General features: G+C 45.8%; 1 pseudogene; it reads left to right on the forward strand.

The window, feature by feature from the left end:
• Positions 1-5,028, forward strand: part of LOC118575696 — a 36,132-nt pseudogene extending 31,104 nt beyond the window's left edge.
• The last annotated feature ends 1,000 nt before the right edge of the window (positions 5,029-6,028 follow it).

Genomic DNA, 6,028 nt, shown 5'->3' on the forward strand with positions numbered 1-6,028 from the left:
ATATTTGTAGCACACAAACCGTCTGCGTTTATACAGTAAGTACATTATATGCATTGGCATCACACAGAAAGGCCGTTGTGAGGGCGGAGCCGCAGTCCTTTTAAAATATCCCACCATAATTGGTACATCCTGTAAGGGTCTAGCAGTGAGTCACCCTAATTGGGAGTCTGTTAGCGCTGGAGGAAAGCCAGCCTTTTTTAAAGGACACCTTGGCTAGCCCCAAATGAGAGCTTTTCAGAGCCTTCTTGATGAGTAATGACGAGTCTCAGACAGTGTTTGCCAGGGAGATGTTTGTTCTGGAGATGTGTCAACAAATCTCCCACTGAGTTAAGGGGGCAGCTGCCCCCAAAAGCCACAGCAGCCATGGCAGCCCCTGGTCTTGGCCTCTGCTCCTGGAAAACTGTCTGGGGGGTGCCCTGACTTTCTGTGGCGGTGAGTGAATGAAGCATTGTTACGTTAGGTATTAGCTGCAGACGGGACGGCGGGGGCACCCTGATGGTAGTTTCTGGAATGGAAAATAAGAATGAAACAACCGACTGTTTACCACAGCACAGTCTGTTTAAAAAGAATAGTACTCTGGAAGCTTCCACAGCACACGCACATGTGCATCTATAGGACATATCTGCGTTGGTCTCTTTCCACACACACGGCCGGCCAGTCAGGTCTTGGTCCTTCCTTTCCAAGCACTGCTGTCTGGCCATCTGCCCAAGAAGGAAGTCAACAGAGCATCCTCCGTGATAGGGAGTTGTCAAGAAAAGCCAGAGCAGATCATTTCTTTTGTGCTGTCCCTTCATCTCACTTGCTAATAAATAGACTCTCCTTTTATCAGGGACTGGGGTGGTGTGGGCCCACTTGTGACAGACAGACACTGTGATTTTGCTACTCATGTCCCTTCAGGGATCCAGGCAGTAATTACAAGCCATTCGATCCAAAAGCAGCTGCTGCGAGAATGCACAGGGTTACCATTCTCTCTCTGTGTGACACACTGAGCATAAGTAATTTGACATGTGGCTTCAGGGCCATTAGATGATGATGATGATGATGATGATGATGATAATAATAATAATAATAATAATATCACTTCTGTAGAAAGTGCTCTCCCAGGAGAGCTAGCTCAATTTGCAAATGCTAAGGTAGCATGTTGTGGATGGGGTCTCAAGTTCACTGATGCTCCCAGTTTCTAGATGTCCAGCAGGAACTGGACTGTGAGGGGACAACATTACACTCCACTCCAGGTTCCTCTAGGTTTTGGAACAAGGAATAATTTTCATGTATTTATGGACAGTGGCTGCTCCTGAACTGTGGGGATTATGCGGGTATGGTGCTTGGGATACCATCAGAGCTGACTGTGGGAAGTTTGCAGAGCGTCTTATGCTATTCCTCATGGGGTGTCCTCATGAAGCTGGTGCTTGTGGTGGTGTGGGAGGTGTGGAGGCAGTAGGTTACCAGGCTGCCTAAGGTTAGCAAGACAGAAATCTGGTCCTGACTAGTTTTGCTTCTTTTCTTTGTGTTCTCCAGGGACTGAAAACTTTGAACAGGGCTTTGGAAATGATCTTTTGGCTGCAGGAGGCAGGTTAGAGCAGGAGAGAGCAAGCAGACTATGCTATCCTCTTGCCGCAGCTGGCCAACTATGGCGCTCTGTGTGAGTGCTTTAAAACACCTCTGGAAAGAATGTCCAGAAGTCTCGTTTGGTGTGTGTGTTCAGTTTCGGGGTTTTCTGTCTCTCTTTATGAAAAGGAGGTAGGAGATTGTTTTATCTGGCTCACTGAAACCGAAGCTTGTATGTTTTCAGCTTGAATGACACTGGCCCTTCCTGAGGAAATCAGCACAAGCTTTCTCTCCAAAAGGGCAAAGCTTAAAATAACTTAGAAGATCTGATTTCACCAAGTAGACCTTCTTTTTCCCTGGTTCTAATTCATCCATTCCACATTCTTTGATTCCATTAAAAAGCCAGGTTTCTCCTTTCCCATATTTAGTGTATGTGTGTGTGTGTGTGTGTGTATGTGTGTGTGTGTATGTGTGTATGTACATGTGTGTATACATTTGTGTGTGTGTGTGTACATGTGTATGTGGGGGGCATAGCAAGAAGCACATCTAATTTGTCATTGTGGGGGTCTCTAGAGAGGCTCTAGGTCACTGGCCTCGGCTTTGATAGGTATCTTCTGTGTGGGCATAGGACAAGGCTCCTCCATGCAGGTGCTAGTTCAAAGCTGTACTTAATTGAGCACAATGACATTTCTATTGTCCTTTCTCCCATCCCTCCATTTAGTTTAACACATTTCTTTTGTTCAAGACTTGCCTTCTTTTAAGAAGGTGGTAATTTGTCTCCCTGGAAGTTGGGACTATTAAGAACCTGACACTGGAAAGGTAAACATGAATGCCAGTGGAGAGCCTTGACCTTCCATATTCGTTGGACGTGAGTCTCTAGTGGCATCCATCTTTTCATTACCCAGGTACTAGGTGTGTTCTGGATGTGAGACAACCGTGTTAAGGGCTAGAAGAGTCTGTGAATGAGGAAACAAAGACCATCCTGTCATTCATCTTGCTACTCCAAGTGGGTGAACCCAAAGCTAACCCTCATATGAATGAGCTGAGTTTTGCTATGTCAAGAATGTTCTCCTGACTAGTGATTCCAACACTAGAGCCAGGGGGCACAGAAGGGCAGAGGAAAGCAATTTAAATGAGCAGAAATGTAGAGGCAGGGGAGTGCCTTGCTTTTTATGGAAAGGCCCTTTGAGACAGTTTGTTCAACTAAGGCACAGTTTTTGTAGTAGAATTAGGGAATGGATCTGGACCATGAAGTCATGTCCATTGTGGGGAAAAGTTAATTATCAGGCTTCCATATCCATTGTGTTGTAGTGGGGAGACCTGACTCATCCAGACTTTGGGAGTCAGAGCCCTTCTCTACTACAGGGTCCAAATGTGTAAGCTTAGGAAAGTTTTTTCTAGAACTTCTGCACCCATTTTTCTCACCTGGAACGTAGGGAGTCATGTGGGGGCCCACCTGAGAGGGCTGTTGTGAGTGAACCGGCAGGGTTTTATTTTTATGTGACAGAATCTCCCTGTGATGGACAGCCAGGGATGAGAAAGAGCAGGAAGCCATGGTGTGGCATGGATTTGAATTTCCCCAAGTCTCTGCCCACTCATCCATTCTATTCTCTTCTTGAAGGACAGCAAGAAGTTTCTGTGTAGCGGCCTTCCTTTTCAGTTTCTTACTCCACAGTGACCTCTGCTGGGCTTTTGGTTTTATTTTTCAATGTGCATTATTTAAGAATGGAGCCTACACCATTAGGGCAGTCCCTGCAATTAACCAGGGGTAAGAAACCCTCCCAAGTGATGGAAGTGTCTGGGAGAATGAGCTAGAGAGAGAGCCCTTACCCATGTGACAGGCCCCCTCAGCAGAGAGTATCCCTGTGCCCACCCGGCATCCGAGGCTCAAGGCATCTGTTTCTGTCTCTTTTCTTTTCCCCTTGGCATGTGGGGGGACTTGGGTTCTGGCTGTGATCACCTTTATAGGAAAATGTGCTGATGTTGATAGATCTATGACAGATCCAGTTATACCAGGTCACAACTGAGCATCACATTTCCAAACAGACGACACAGAAAGATGGGCTCTTTCCCTTTTCTGCCCAGGCCTGTTCTTTAGAATGCCTTTATTACGTCGAGTTTGGCTTTGCACAGTTTATTTTGTGCTTAAGGAAAATACATGGGAATAACAGTAAAACGACCCATCCATGTGACTGCTGTGAGGTTTGAACTGGATGTAGCAATGTGAGAACACTGAATGTATATGTACATGCTTTCCAGCCTATAAGACATCTTCATGTATGTATGTGGGCTCCTTTGCTCCTGAGAGCTCGTCTTGTTATTTTTAAATATCACCAATGAGAATAATGCTTCCTTTTGCAAAATGGTAAACTGAGGCTTAGTAAATTGAACTTTTGTTTTGAGATAGGGTCTCACTAAATATCCCTGGCTGGCCTGGAATTTTACAGAAGAGGCTCAGAATGAGATCTTATCTCAAGCTCAGAGATCTCCCAGTCTCTACTGGGATTAAAGGCATATACCAACATATTCATCTAAATTAACCATTTCCCTGGGGCCATGATTGTCTGGTTAAGTAGCATTGAGGTTTGGTTCACTCTAGTGTTCCTTCAAGGATCTAGCTAGAGGAAATACTTGTTACTGAGTGCATAGTCGCCATGCTTGTCATCAATCTGAGCAGTGTAGGTTTGCATGAAGTGACTGGCAGCAGTGATGCCCTTTAGGACAGTGTTTCGGGAAAAGCTCCTGAAGGTACATTTGGGGATGATTTCCTGACAAAGCGGCCATGTCTGACATAGCAGGAAGACAGAGAGGAGATGTCCTCTTTACTAGAAGTTAGATTTTAAAAGTTGAAACCAGAGAAAGGAGGGTCACACTTTAAGTTGAGTTTAGACCTGGGCTAGGACACAGACGGACAGATGCCAATCACTGTGGATGAGAACCTTTGGAAGCCAGAAAGGGATTGAGGATTAGATCGTGTTTCCCAGTACCTCTTCTCTGCCAGGACTCTATGGCAGTGAGACTGCACTGTTCTGAGTTGGCCCAGGGGCAGAGTGGAAGGAGTCTCCCTTCCTGAGCTTCAGCTCCATCTGCGTAGAGAAAGTGAGGAGCCAAAGGCTGTCAGTTTGGTGCCAGCCAAAGGCTGCTGCAGAGGGGTGTGAGAGGCCATGAGTGGGGCATGAGCAAAGCTTCTGGAGACAACTACTTACATTAGGGGAACGTTTCCCCCCTTGTGGTTCCTGTTGTTGCTTATCTGACTCACCTACATTTTCTCACCTAATTCAGGTCCATGATCTGCATCTGTGTGGCTCCACAGTAGACGGCGCTCTCCGAGACAACGCATGGGAAATCCAGACGTATGTTCACTTCCAGGATAATGAGGGAGTTACTGTGGTCATCAAACCGGAGCACAGAGTGGAAGATGTGCTGACACTGGCATGCAAGGTGATAGATTTTGCTCTAGAAATACATACTTCGGAATAGAGAGGATCATTAATGCACTCCTCTGGCTTCTGGTTTTGTGGGGTGTATAAGACCCAACTTTCTACACAGGGGAACATACATTTTCTAGTACATTAACTCTCCACCACTCAGAAAAATAAGCCCTTAGGTGGTGACCTCATGCTTCCATGAAGACCCTGAAAATTCCACATACATTTTAAATGTGTATCTAGAGTCGTCGTGACGTCAGTTGCTCTTCACGTTGCTTAGAAAAGTGGCATGTGTGCTCTTACGTACGTGACTCACTACCATTCACAGTTGCTCCATGGACACTTATATGAGTTAGTTGGTGGTTATTCATTTTTCCAACTGGACTTGGATTCCCAGTGTGAAGAGGAAGGATAGGATAAATCCATTCGGCACTGGCAGGCCTGAACTTTAGACCACCAGGTGGCAGAGTAGAGCTGAAAGAATAGGAAAGTGGGAAGAGGCTTGCAGCGTTTGCTGACGCTCATGGTGGGCACGAAGAGTATTTTAATTCTCTTTTGTACTTGGCATGGGAGCTTTAGTGTCCTGTACACTTGTGTATGTAGTTGTATCTTTAGGAACTTAACTGCCCCCTCCCCCCGAAGTGTGTAAGCCCTTTCTTGAGGAAAGCCTGGATAGGTGGTAAAAACTGCTACAGTAACAATTTTTCTGAGTGTTAAAAGGTGTCGGCGGCAGGAAGTCAGCTAATCCTTTTTGGAGGACAGGCCTGAGATAAATGCTTTGCTGTTGTAAGTGTGGGGAAGAAAGAAAAGATGCAAGTTAGGGGAGGAGGAGGGGGTGCATGCATGCATGTTTCACACATGCGCACACACGTGCACACAGCACGTGCACACACGCACGCGCACACACGCAGAGAGAGAGGGAGAGAAGAATGTATTTGAACTTATACATTTTCCTTTTGAAAACGCTTTGAAGTATCAAATTCTGAAGTCCGTAGAACTTAAACACGTCTTATAAATCTCTCTACTTTCACGAGAAACAACTTAGAGTTAGC

The sequence above is a fragment of the Onychomys torridus genome, unplaced genomic scaffold (genome assembly GCF_903995425.1).
Source record: "Onychomys torridus unplaced genomic scaffold, mOncTor1.1, whole genome shotgun sequence".
Taxonomy (NCBI): domain Eukaryota; kingdom Metazoa; phylum Chordata; class Mammalia; order Rodentia; family Cricetidae; genus Onychomys; species Onychomys torridus.